Below are 14,375 nucleotides of genomic sequence, written 5' to 3'. Positions count from 1 at the left end.
CCGAATCAGAAGCCAGTGGCTGTTTCATCATTTGCTGTCCTTCAGTGAAATACTCTCTTCTTAAATGCCCAACCACCAATTTAATGTGAAATTGTCTTAAATTTGTTGAGCTTCACAATGGCCAATTCTTTTTATGACTGTCATTAAATGTTTATTGTTGATGGTTATAGTTTATTGTTAATGATCATGGCTCTTTATTGGTCTATGGAGAAACAGCTACAGTTATTTACACTGCTGTGTTAGTTTATCCTACATCTGTGGTCATCAGAAAGCAAATTTGAAAATAGCCATTAAAGTTGTATATGGGGAAAAAAAATTGCACTTGCTCTTTTACAGTAGCAGAAAAGACAACAACTGTTCTCAGGCATGAATTATTGCAATTTAGTTTTAATGGTGTCTGAGTTATCATAATTTGAAGTGATAAAATCTTTGTTTACATCAGTAGTTTTCTCCTAACGTTGATTGAGGTTAAAAAAAAAAAAAGAGAAAGCAATACAACAGAATTTTATTTTATTTTTCTTTAATCTTAAAGTCTAAACGTGTCTTAAAGTACTTTTTAAAAGAGTAAACCATGAGGAAGTTTATAATTTAACCCAAAATAATGAAGTTCTAGAAGTGGAAGGGGAAAAACTGCTTAATTATTAACACTTTTCCCCCCCCAAAAGTTACAGAGAGGAAATTCGTTATTCTGACACTACCAGAGTGTTTTCTTGAGACCCTCTAATAAATATAATGATGTTGTGAGCTCGGGTGCTAAGACAATTTGGAGCTATTTATTCCCATATCTTACTCCAAATCTCTTGTAGCTGGATAAAACTGGCATAACATATCACAGATAACTTCACTGCTTTAACAAATTCTTTAAATTGCATTTAAAAGTTTCTGCAACAGAAAATGCTTAGACAAACCTTTTGGTGAAGAATTTTTTCCCAATGTCCAGTCTTTAATGATCTAAAGAGCCAGGATATAATTAGAAAACAAAGCAATCTGAACACTGAATTTTCTGTAATGATGTGGGGTCTCGACCAAAAGCCAGTACTGATATTTTTAAAGTTAGTAGTGATAGAATAATAAAAGCTGGAGCTGCATTTATTTGTCAAGACATTACAGTGCAAAGGCAGAAGGGAGGGATTTTAAAGGACCACCTCTCATTAAGAATATTCCAAAGTCTCCATATTAATCAGCACCTCTTTCTTTGCGAGCTTCGTTGTGAAGGGGAACATCTCTATGTCCCTACACACCCAGTGGCTTCAGAATTAACAGAGGCTCTGCTGAGCAAGACCTGCAGGGTATGTGAAATCTTTACTCTGTTTTCATGCAGGAGCCTGTGTTTATATTGCCTGGGTTGCTGACTCCAAGAAGTAACCGGTTTTATGCAGCTCCACACCTCAAACCGGGGAGTGGGACAGAGGGTTTTTGCTTTTGTTTGGCCATTTCAAAGGGGTGATTAAAAATTAATGATCCCAGAGGCAGCTTTTATAGCCCTTCCTCTTGCATTTTTAATGTTAATTGACCAATTTCAATATGAATGAAAAGTTACTCCTAAATAAACACGAGGTCACATTTTCTGCCAGGAAAAAGTTCCTCGTGTAATCTTTCCTACCTCTGTGGGGAGAAGGTAGGTCAAGTTTTCTACTTGCTTATTCTGCCCAGTTCGTGTCGGGGGATGCAGCCTCCTCCTCTCAATTGCCTTTGGTTCTCTGTTAGGGATCATATTTAATCACGTGTTCTCCTCCTTGCTCTTTTAAACTGGCTCCCTTGTGGTATGTATCGTGCATCAGAAAGGGCTTTGTCTGCTCTTCCTGGGGACTTTTGTGGCTTAGCTCTATTTTAATTCTCATTAAAATGTTGTTTCCATCTGCAGTGGACCTGTGACACCAGCCTTCAGCACCCACTTATTAATTGCTGAAAATAAATATGCTGTTTCCACCATTACCTTTCTAAACATCTGCAAACTGCTCTAATTACCTTCTGTCAAATCCTTCCCTGCAACTCATCTCTGAGGTCATGTCCAAAAGAAGCCATCCAAAGGCTCAGGTGGCTTATGTTTGAGACTGCATCCCAACCCTGGGACCACTGGTGTCCTATTGTTTCCTTGTGCTTCCTAATGCTTATTTAATTCTTGGCTTTAATTTCAGTAAACTCTGCAGTGGGGACTAATGTTTTTGTGGGTTTTTACAGCAGAGTCCAGTTAGGTACTGGGGATAGACCAAAGCAATCCCCACAGTAAAACAAAACAGGTGAACTGGAGAACTCTGTTACAGCTGTATTAGGGGGATTATTATGGATATAACTGCAGACCTGCCTGTAAGATTTGTTTGTGTGGTTGTGAAAATTGAGTGTCTTTCAGCACAGGTACGATGTGTTACAGAACTACTATTTAAATATCATGGAATTAGTTCAGAACGTTTACTAAATCAAAGGAAAAATTCCTAATATAATGTCATAGAGCAGTTAACTCCTTATGCCACAGTTGTGTATCATTTGGAAGTCAAATCCTACACACAGTCCTCTTTGCATCCACAGACTTCTTGGGAAGTCTTATTGGAATCTAAGGACTCTTAAGGGTCTCCTGAGAGTTGTGCAGTTGCTCTGTGTTGGTATTTCAGCATATTTCTCCCTTTTTTTTTTCCCCCCAACTCATATATTGTGACTTATTGCTCCAAATCTTTTTGATTGCTGTGCTTTGACTGAACACTGTAACTATAGCACTTGGTATGTTAGAGCAGATTTAGAAAACTTGAGGATGTTGGTAGGATGCCATTCCTCTGTGTAAATTCTTGTTAAGGTTAATGTCATATAAGCTCCACTGTTATCCTTTCTAAGTCATGAGCCATGCAGTGAAGACTATTAGCAAAAGCTTTTGGTCTTGGCTGTTGGGTCTTTGGAGAGAACAAATAACAGAGGATTGAAGGAAAAAGCGTGTTGTAAGAATTTGGCAGGAAAATTTGTGTCCAAAGGCTTAAGTAACTTTTCCTGGTGAAAGAGAAGCAACAGAATGTGTCTTTATGATTGAAAGACAGAAGAGGTAATTTTCTTCTTTGGTAGCTAAAAAGTCAGCTTAGTACTCAGGTTGAACACCAAATACAGTGTGACTGGAAAGTGATAACACTTGGATAGAATAGGTTGAAATGCTGTTGCAGTGGTTCTATTTCTTGAACCCTTACTTCTTGCTTTTAGCTTGATAATTGCAAGAGAATTTGGACTTTCTCATCTCTGTCTCAGGCTAAATGCAGTGAGACAGCCAAACTGCCTGGCTTTCTGAAGTATCTGAGCTTTCCTGGATGTCTGTGTTTGCAGTTCACTGTTGCCTGCAGAGAGCGATTTCTTAAACCTGTCAGCAAGAAAACATAGAAACACTCTGTATTTGGCAAAATGGTAAATGCCTCTGATTGAAAGGGATGACTGTGAAGGGCCAGTGAGGCAGGAACCTGCACATCAAAGTAGTTCAAAATATATGCTATCCCAATGTGTTGGTAATGCAGCATGAAGCTGAGTTACATCCCAGCTGGCAAAGCGTGGGGCTGCACTGTCAGCTGGAAAAATCATCAAGGGAGTTACTCAGCCATTATCCTGGGATCTTCAAATAGTCTCTTAAATTAAAAACATTTGGAATATGTTGATAACTATTTTGTATTTTAAGCAGTATTCTGATTATTTACTGTCAACTAATGATGACTTTGAAGTTGCCTGGGGAATGGCAGAGCTAATCATTGCATGGGGCTATGAAAGTGTAACACAGGAAATGATTGTTGAAATGGAATTTATATTTTTCTCCATCTGTCTCTAACTCTGCCTTACCAAAGTGCATCACGACCCCCTTTAAGCTGTAATGCAAGGCATGGCTTGATTTGCTTCAAAAAAATTGCTGATTTCTAAATGTACTGTTGCCACTGAATGCAAGTCTTATTCTATGTCACAGTTTTGTAACTGTGTTGTAGTGAATGACAGTGTTGTCAATGCAGTGCAGTGCAGGAAAATTGTGCTTCTTCAAGTTTGTAAATGGACATGGTTAGTGTGAGTTTCTGTGCTTCTGATCAGTAAATAATGGTCACATAGGTTTTAAATACAGTTTTGAAGCTGGCTACTAAAACCCTGATTCCATGAGCTTTGCTAATCTAATCAAGGAGCAGATTTCACCCTGTAATCTGTGTCCCTTTAACATTAAAGAAAGTCGGTTTTTACATGTCAAGTTCAAAAGAAGTAATTTCTGTGTAAGATACAGAGGGAAATGAGGTAGGGGATTTTTGCCACAGGATTTGTAGCAGCTAATTTTGAGAGTTACTTTTGTTGTGAGCTATTTGTAAGCAGTCCATAGTCTTGAATGTGTCCCTGGGTTCATGTATCCATCATAAAGTCTCCAACTGTGTATAACTGCTGTCAGCTTTATATCTACTTCTGTGGTAAATCAATACCTGAGAATCACGCAGATCCTTGAGGAGATTGTCACATCTCACCTCTTGTCTTGGATGCTCTATTTCCATCTGTAATTCAGCTCATCAGAGTGTCTCGACTACCAGGGATGGTAAACAATAATTTCACTATATAGAGAAAATATATCTTGGATCCCTTGTTCCAGAGCCTTGTTTTCTTTGGTGTGTTCTTTTCCCTTCTGCTTTCTCTGGTGTCTCTTTTCTGGGAAATTCTCTGGACAAGTTTGGCCCAGAGTCAGGAAAACTCACCAGAACCATTCAAGAAAATTTCTTTTCTTTTTTTTTTTTTTTTCCAGTTAAGATATTCTTGTATACAAACACACTTGAGATCCTACTCCAGACTAAAGAGTTGAGAAATCACACAGCTACGACCCAAACTTTGCTGTCTCACTTTGACCTGGAAGAAATCCACTTTTCTCTTATTTCACGCTGTCTTGGACCAAGACAAGGCCCTTCATGAGTGGCAGATACAGGGCAGTGAATTTTTAATTAACTAAGCCCTAAGGAAGTCAAACTACTTGTCAAAGAGTTTAACAATCTGTCTTGTGGTCAGTTCTAAACTGCTTTGAAAGTGCCACCCGAAAGGCCACGAAGCACAAGCAGTGTCAGAAGGAACTCTCACAGTAGCTGTGGTGAGAGCATTTTGTCCTCAGCCACATAAGGCTGCACTGTGAAAACATCATCCCATCCCAGCCTGTCCTTCCCAATCAGGGACCAAGGCTGCTTCCTCAGCACACTTATGGAGCTGACCTGGATGTGGCATCGTGACTTGTTGAGATGATGGATTGATTCTGGTGTTTCTGCTCTCCTCTGAATTTTCTCCAGACACTACTACAAGCCTTGGGAGTAATCATGTGAAAGGAAAATCTTCCTGAGCAATTATGGCTCCTGAGCAATCTGCACAGCCAGCAGAAGGTGACGGTAATGTGGTTGAGATTTGATTTGCACAGCCCACTGCAATACAAGGGTTAATTGTCTGTGGAACTGCAGCAGGAGGGTTAATTTGAAGAGATTAGATTACCATGATTAGCAGTGCCTGGGGAGCAGCATCAAATGATTTCCCATTTAGACTGGTTTGCTGCTGCTAGAGTGAAAAGAACCTGTTCAGAAAAATGAAATTATCATTGCTGAGGACACAGAATGTGAGTGCCAAGTTGGAGGGGCTCAGTGTGTGCTTCTCACATGTCTAACTCAACCTGGCTAAAACGATTTAGAAATTTCTTCTGTACTCACAAAATACACCTAAAAATAGCCTGCAGGTGTGGCACAGAGCTGAACTATCTGGAATATCACATTTTAAAATGAGAGGTTTAAAGTATTCGAGTTAGTTTACTTGTTTTAGAAATGTGCCCAAATTCACTGGATATTCATTTAAAAAAATAATAATAGCAAGAATTTCTTAGAATAACAAATGTTGAAACCCAGTGGAAGTCTTATTTTTACCATATATTTTTCTGAAACTCTTAACTAGAAACAGAATAATATTTCTGAGAGGCGGGACTGTTTCCAGTCTGTATTTTCAGACAGAACTCTGGTCATATACAGTAGAATTTTCCACAGTTTTCTATTTTTATCTGAAATAAGTTTATTGAAAATTGACGTATATAGTATGAACACACATGTTATTTATTTCTATGTATACTCTCTTTTCCTACTTGTCAACAGTAAATTTCTGTCTTCCAGAGCAAATACTAGCTATGAATTTTAGCTCTTAATCATGCTCACTGCATATTATCTTATACAAAGGTTTAATCAGACAAATTATTTTGTGTTACTTAGAAAGTAATGCTTGGATATTACAATTAGATAAACTCTTTGAGCTCATAACATTTGTAATTGCTGTACATATATATTACTGTTAATCTGATTATGTAAATTAATTGCTAGTCATTTAACTGTCTATAATGCCTTTGTTTATTAGAAAAGTTTGTTTATTAGAAGTTGGGTAATGTATATTTTACAATTAGTAGTCTTCTGTAACATTAATTATCAACCAGGATTCACTCAACATTCACCAAATAACCTGACAAATCTCAAGTTTGGAGCCAGTTGTCTAATGCTCAGAGCAAAGCATTGGGAAATAGGCTACATGTACCTGGTACTCAAAAATACGTTTTTGTTTTTGTTTTTTTATGAAGATGTAGACAGGTTTTGTCCTACTACTTTAAATGTTTCATTTTGCTTCTTAAGGATATGCAAAGTTACCAGCTTATTATTCTAACAAACCTGTGTATGAATAAACTAGGTTTATTAATATTGTATGTGTCTAAACCTCGCAGTCAGTCAAAAAAAGGAGTATTCATTGTCTCTCTCCACCACTGATGTTATGAGCTGGAGTTACTTACAAGATGCAGACATAAAGCAATACTTCAGAATATTTTTTTATCTCTCTAAATATGCTGGAATAGTGAAGGATGATAAGAAAATACTTTTTTACAAGGTATTTCTTATTAAAAGAGACTGTGTTGCTGTTTTGTTTGCTCTTGACACCATTTGGAGTAAATCTGAGCTTCCAAGACGTGCTTGAGACAATTAAATATTTATGCTCCCCAAACTGAATTTTTGAAGAAGATTTTCTGTTTGCAGGAATCAGGTTTGCTTTGTTTTTATGGCTTTCCTCACAGCTTATAAGACACTTTTTCTTCTTCATGGGGAAAAAAATATGTATTTATGTGTTTGCAAAGTCTCTGCTCTGCTGAAAAAGCAATAGGCAAGCTGACTATAACATTTTTGTGTTCTTCCATATCTCTATTTCTAAGTCCTAATACCTGTGATATTTTCCATTTTGTTTTCTATTAGGCCTGAAATTGGAAACTGTTTAAAACCTAACAAACCCCAGAGTTTCCCCCTGTTCTTCGAATAGCAACAGCAGTGTGGCTATTGTGGTTTGACATATACATGAAGTACAACCTCTGCTTTTCAGCAGGTACTCAACTGGAACTTTTGCAAGTGGAATATCCTAAGAAGTGAAATGTTAGCTGCTGACTCTGCTGCTTTTGGCCACAGACTGCTGCTTTTAGGAATCCTGTTTGTCCTTCTGCCTCTTTTGTGGTTTCTACAGACTTGATGGAAAACGAAGCACTTGTCCTGTTACCCTGGAGTTCCAGCAGGTCAGCTGGAGCAGGAGTAACCTGGAAAACTGGCCACTGATATGTGCAGATCCATTACAGGGTGTCCATCCAGTGATTCAGACACATCCAGGGTACAAAGAGCGTTGCATTACCCTCCATGTGCAGTGCCCAGCCAACCTTCCAGTATCCACAGGCAGAAATACCAGCATCTAATGAACCATGGAAACCAAGCTGTTAAAATGGATAGAGGTAAGATTAGGGTTTACCACGCACTCAATGGTCCTGAACAGCTACAGTACAAATATTCTTTATTTACTTGTGCTAAAAACTTTTTCCTGCATTATTATTATCCTTTGTTTCCAAGGAAGAGGAAGGATGTTATTGCAAGTTTCTGCATCAATTATTGGCAATTAGCAGTCAAGGTACTATCTTTTGAATCAAAATCACCAAGGGAAGTTCAGAGTAGATACCAGAAAAATTCTTTTCACTTAAAGAGTGGTCAGGCACTGGAATAAGTTGCCCAGGGAGATGGTGGAGTCATCATCCCTGGAAGTGTTCAAGAGGCATCTGGATGCGGCACTTGGGGATATGGTTTAGGGGTGATGATGGTGGTGCTGGATTGGTAGTTGGGTTAGATGATCTTGAAGGTCTCTTCCAACCTTGATGATCCTGTGAATACCCATGACTTCAGCACGTTACTATCAGCTGACTCCCCTCAGCCAACTCTTCCCTTTTCCTTCTCAGACCCCATTTTTGCGTGGGATCACGAAGAAAACAAGCTCTGAACTTTTACAAAATCAGGTTAGGGAAGATGTTTACATAATTGTTTATTTCTTTCAAATTAACACTTCTAACATTCACTGCTTTGAGTAATAAGCCTATAAGTGAGAAGCTCATAAAAATAGGAATTTTGAAGCAGAACTCAGTATTTTATAGCTTTTTCCTCTGCCTTATGATTTACACCCATGCAAAGATGTGCGTGAAACTCTTACCCTGTCAGAAGGACAGGGTTTTCATATCATTGTAGCTTCACTGACATGAGCTAAAACTGCTTGAGTAGTCCATGAGTGGTAGGACTAAAAGGCACTGAGATGGTGAAGATCCTGTATAATATGATTTTTCCAACCAGCTCTTAATGTATTTCTCCTGCAAACCAATTAATGTATCACAGAGCTCAATGACCTGCCCATGAAATGGGAGTTGTTGCTCAGAACTGTGAAATTATGGAATGTGACAGTAGATTAATACTGTTGTAATACTCTCTCAGCTTTATCAGGGTATTATAAACTTGCAGCAAGTCTTAGTAAAGATGATAATGTGCTGGTGTACATTAAAAAAAATGGAGGCTGGAGGAGAAACTAGCCTCACAGTACTCTTGTTTTCAGACTCAACATTGCCAACCACCACATGTGGCAGTGAAAGTGTTGGTTTGTATTTGTAAAGACCAAACTGCCATCAATTAGCCAAACTGCCAAGTGTTCAGTGATTTCTATGAGTCACTTCCTTCAGGAACTCTTCCTTAGGAGGAGGCCTGTTCCAAATCTACTCTGTCTCTTAAAAAAAAAACCCTAACCATAGTAGCTTTATTTATTTATTTATAGTCTGAAGGATGAGTCAAGCAGCTGTCGCGGTGCCATCAGCAAGGAAAAATGCAATTGCTTGACTATTCTTAATTAAGGTTCCAATTTTAATGAGCTTGCAGCCTAGTGAAGGAGATTAGACAATTCCAGGTACTGGGTGAGGGGAAAAATAATTAGAAAGGCTCTAACCACTGACATCACAGTAAATTTTATGTCAGCTATCTCTTCAGGGACGAGTTTAAATCCCAGAATGTTAGAGGAATCACTGCACAAACAAGTTCCAACTGAATGAAACCAGAAGTAAGGGACATGGCAAATTCCCTGATCAAAGCAAAGGTACAAAAATAATTTAAATTTCTTGGGGCTCTGAATCCTCATTTCAAAATATCACTGTTTAAATATAGGGAAAAGGTTGGGATTTTACTTTTCTGTTGTGTTTTTTGTGTTACAAGTATGTATTCAAACATGCAATATTTAATATATGACTAAAATCTTGTAAAAAACATGCAGTTTTTTAACAGTCAGAAGTATGTTGGTCACCTCACTGGATAGTAATTGAGGTCTCCTGTGTTCCTCAAACAAATATTTTTCTCAGAATGCCTTTTTGTGTGATTTGTATCTTACCTTGTGAAGATGTAAGAGACTTTCTCATTTTAATATAACCCACCATTTACATGGACCATTCCGTGTTTTTCCAGCCATTTGAATCTCCAGGATTTGTTGGGAAAAGAAAAATGGCGATGGAATTAAATTTTTACTGTAAAAATTAGGACCTTCCTATTTGTAAACACATACATAAACTTCCAACCTTTCACTGGTCATAAAGGACAAAATTTTAATAAAGATGCAATTTATATAGAAAATTATATTAATTCCTCATTCATTTTTTATTTTTTGAGGAATGGAATTCCTGAGAAGCAGTTTAAATCATTCCAGGTTAACCTGGAACATGTTAAAAATCTGATGAAGCCACAGCTAAACAGGTATCAGGATAATCCACTGGATATGTCAAACTGTATGAAATTCTCTTATGGTTGATTATGGTCAATTAAATTAAAAATTGTTAAAGTTAAATTATAGTTAAGTCAGCATCCAGCTGTTAATAATTACAACATTCTTCCACAATCCAAGTCCATCCAAGTACTTGAGGAATTGTACTGAGACTGCTCAGGAGTTAAAAGCTGCAAATTTGGTGTGTAGAAATTTGGTAATGTACAGGTTAGAAGACAATTTTTAAAAGTTCTGTTTCTTTAAGTTCTATTGAAGGGTTTATCTCTTTAATGGGTTTTTATTACTATTCTCCATGATTTTTCCTCGGTGTGTTTTTTTTTTAGATTGAAAGTGGTTTACTGTGGTACCTTCTCCATTGCAAGACAGTAAGAAGCCATCATTACAAAACCATAATTTTTTTGTAATTTGCAGGTAATGGGAGCTATATTCAAATAGAAACTTTTCTCAGCTTCCCTCTTCCTTCCCCCATTCAAATACTCTTTTAAAAATTACAGAACCCTGCATTCTCTATTACAGACAAATGTCCTCCCCCAAAAAAGTGTAGATCATCTCCCTGGATAAATCTGGAAAGCACTGCTCCTCCAAGGATCTTCAAGGATGTTCTTCACCCAAGAACCTCAAAGCACAAATAATTTTAGTAAGGTGGGTAAGAAGGCCACTTCCATCTTCTCTTACAGTTTGGCAGCTGTTTGATTAGCTCACATGGCATTATAAGGATTTGGGCAGGAATATAAGAATTGAAACCATGGAATAAACTTTTCTTCATGTTTCAAATGTCTCTCCCTGTGTATTTTGGAGGACTCTCAACCAAATGGTGTAACTCAACACAGTTGATAATGGAATATTGCAATATTGTGAATAATTTTAAATATCACAGATAAATAAAATCACTAACAAAAGTCTAAAATCCCAAGTTAACCTCCAAGATTGCAATTAGTAAGAACTCGAATTTTCCACTTTCTGAAAAATCTGAGATTTAATGTTTCCTCTAGTTTTGTGTCAGAAAGCCACACACAGCAGAACAGTTGGTGCACTGAGGGCAACCTCCTCTTTGTTTTTTTGGGAGCTCAAGGTCTTCAAATAGTATTAGTGAGAAAAGTAGCAGCTTAAAATACTTCTTAATCTTAAAGGAAGCATAAGTAACACACTGCTTTAAGAAGGTGTTTTTGAAGCAGCTTTAGCAAAGTGATTGGCCTTTTCCTGTGTTTCACTTAGATTTTTGCCTTAACACTGAATTGGTTTAGCACTGGAACAGTTCAGAATATTCAGCACCTACACATATAGTTTACCAGAGGAAGCAAGAATAAGGTTTCCAGAGGTTTGTTCTTGGTGCTCATTATAAAGTGAGTTATGTGGCTAAACCCATAGTTATCTTGAGAAATTTTAAATTCTGAGGAGTCAAGGATTAGGTTTTGAGCTGGTTCTGTTACTCTGGTGCAGACTAAAACAGCCCTAGTGCAAATACCCTGCATATGTTATATAACATCTGCAATAAGTGAATCCCAGAAGATTTTAGGATTTATTTTGAGTCTGTTTCAATCTTGAATATAAACCCAAAATGATTTTTATCTTGTCCCTGTAGATTGAAGCATTTTTGAGAACTAATTACACTATGTTTTGGGGATTAGAAGAAATGTGAGAATTGGGCAGAGAAAATTATTTTCTTTCAGTCAAGTAACTACCAGCCCAGATCTTCTCATATATTCTGAATGATAAGCTCATTTTTGCTGGAATCCCTTTCAGATATTCAAGACATTATGGCTGGTTAAAATCAGCTGCTGAAGTACTTTCAGGTACTTTTGTACCAGAAGGTGGAGCTGGAGAACCTGGATTCAAGATCTCATCAGGATCAGTTTCTTTTAGTAATGTTGACCTGAGTTTTATAATGTCCAGAGATGAGATCAAAAAAGGAAAGTTGTGATCACAGCTATTGCACCATTTTATAGATCTGTAGCCTTTTCAACTTAGAAAATCTGAGAATAAAAACAAAATCTAAGTAAATTCAACCTAGAACAGTTAAAGAGCAAGTAAAAATTTCAATGGGAAATATCCACAAGATAATATATAGGATTTTTTTTTTTCTAAGAAATACTTGGAGATTAATTTTAAATCCCAGTGGGAGAAGTCTCAAAGGTTAAGCTGAGTGGAGTTATATTTATATAGGATTATTCATACCTAATTCTTCATAGGACATGTATCAAATTATAAAGAGCAAGGGATATGATTCTGCAAACTTTTTCACAGGCTGACCTCATACAGGAACTGATGCTGTGGAATTTTTAAGCAAGATGCCTAAAACCACTTAGTAAGAAGAGCTAATCTTCTGATGGATGGCTGGCACTAATGGTCAGTATTTTGCACACTATTTTATACCTTACAGAGCCAGAGTCATGAAAAGTGCCCACATGAATGCCATTTTCAGAGTTTCTTAGCAAAATAAAGAAGTGTAGGTTTTATTAACGCAGATGGCAACATTTTTAGCAAGAATCCTAATTATTGAATATAGCAACTTCCCCCTTTCCCTCCCACTGATATTTCAGTCACCAAGGATCTAACTAACCCTGCAAAAATAATCCTAGAGAAGGATCGAAATAAAATTCATAATTTGGTTTTTCTAACAGCAACACACCACCAATGTGTACATAATGTTGCTGCCACTTTATGTACTTCTTGTAAATATCACATACAAATCAACAGCTTTTTTCTTTTCTGTTTTCAAAACAAATCTTAAATGTTTGAGAAGCACTTGGAAGATGAGTACTGTTTTGATATTTAGCTTAAAAAGTAGTATATTCTCTCATTTACTTTTACACAAAACTTCCATTGACTTATTAAAAACTCCTCAGGGAGTTTTGCATTGCTGGGCATTAATTCATTGGAAATGACCAGAAACAAATGTGCAATGAGAGACTTTCAGTGGTTTTATATAGTTTTCCTTGATCTATTCTGTCTTCTAAAGCTTGATAAAATTGAGGCTGCTGTTGAAATAACAGACAGCTATTTAATCTCTCACAGGTGATACCTTCCGTGTTTGGCCTTTCATTATTTTTTTGCTTTGAAATCTGAAATCCATGATCAAATAATATCAGTAGTTCTAGTGCCATTGTTTGGTTTGTGTTTTGTTGTGACATGGCACAGTGTGGGTGTGATTAACTGGTATGTTATTGCAGATTTTTGAAACGAGTGCTTAGAAATCAGTAGAATCAGAGGTAATGTAGTGATGAATCAGCATAAAGCTGGAGTAGCAAGGCTGGAATCAGCATTACTTCCCCTGCACATAATTGTTAAATAACTTGTGATTATAAAAATTAATCCATTTCTTGCAGAATTATTAAATAAATGGACATGCCTGGGGAAGGGACTGAAAAAAGGACTCTCAGCTGTCACCATTGTGAGTATAAGTTGTGTTGAATAAGAAGAAAACATGGAAACCTTATCCGTGGAACTTTGTTGCAGCGATCTTTTGTGTATCAGCTGTTTCACAGTGCACTGAAAGTTCTCCAAGAAGCAAAGAGGTGCACCATACTAAAGGACAAATCATATTTATGTTGGTCATATTCAAAAAGCAGTAATTTTATGAAATAATTATAGTCTTTGAGTCACTTTGCCAAATGACTTGAGTGACACGTTCTGTTACACTGAGTGTTTCACTCAGTTATTTCATGGGGTGCCTAAATGTTTCAAGCATTTCTTCAAATGACTATTACATGGCTATTACACAGAATCTATTGCTGTGAGTCCTCTATTGCACTGGGTTTTGTGAATAGTAAGTGCTTCCACAGAGAAGTAAGAACCTCAGGAACTTCTATACAAAAAGGATATTAAGTGACAGAGCTTATTAACGTAGATTCTTTCTACATTATTAGAATTCTATATTAAGCTCAAAGTGTGATTATTAAAAAATAACAATAGCAAGTGATCAATCATGACCAGCTGTAAACCAGTGGACTGGAAAATTTAAGAAAACAAGCTTCTCTTAATTTTCTGAAATGTAAAGCTTGACCACGGAGTGTTTTTATGGCATGAACTCGCAGGTAAATCAGAAGAAGCAGAGCACTATAGATTTACCCAACAGGTCTGTAATTTATGTCTGGTTCTACCTGACTTGCTGTCCTGACTGTGTAATGTCAAAAACATCCAGTTCTCCATCCTCCTGCTTAGTAAAGATGACTAATAAGCCAAATATAGGGTCAAGAAAGGCAGAAGTCATCTTTTTAATCTAAACCCCCCAATACTCAAAGCCATACCTGTTTCTTTTTGATGTAGATTTTTAAATCTTC

The 14,375-nt window shown here is 37.0% G+C and overlaps 1 long non-coding RNA gene across 1 annotated transcript in view; it reads left to right on the top strand.

Annotated features, from left to right (window-relative positions):
* LOC135412649 (uncharacterized) overlaps window positions 1-13,522 on the top strand; it is a 62,455-nt gene extending 48,933 nt beyond the window's left edge. Inside the window, exons 10-16 of the long non-coding RNA XR_010429830.1 lie at window positions 5,259-5,348; window positions 7,357-7,753; window positions 9,303-9,420; window positions 10,419-10,506; window positions 10,612-10,737; window positions 12,340-12,441; window positions 13,422-13,522. This is a non-coding gene — a long non-coding RNA (uncharacterized LOC135412649). The remainder of the gene's footprint in view (window positions 1-5,258; window positions 5,349-7,356; window positions 7,754-9,302; window positions 9,421-10,418; window positions 10,507-10,611; window positions 10,738-12,339; window positions 12,442-13,421) is intronic.
* Window positions 13,523-14,375: the final 853 nt, after the last annotated feature.

Source organism: Pseudopipra pipra, chromosome 4, assembly GCF_036250125.1.
Source record: "Pseudopipra pipra isolate bDixPip1 chromosome 4, bDixPip1.hap1, whole genome shotgun sequence".
Classification (NCBI taxonomy): Eukaryota; Metazoa; Chordata; class Aves; order Passeriformes; family Pipridae; genus Pseudopipra; species Pseudopipra pipra.
This window is presented reverse-complemented; position numbering and strand designations above follow the sequence as displayed.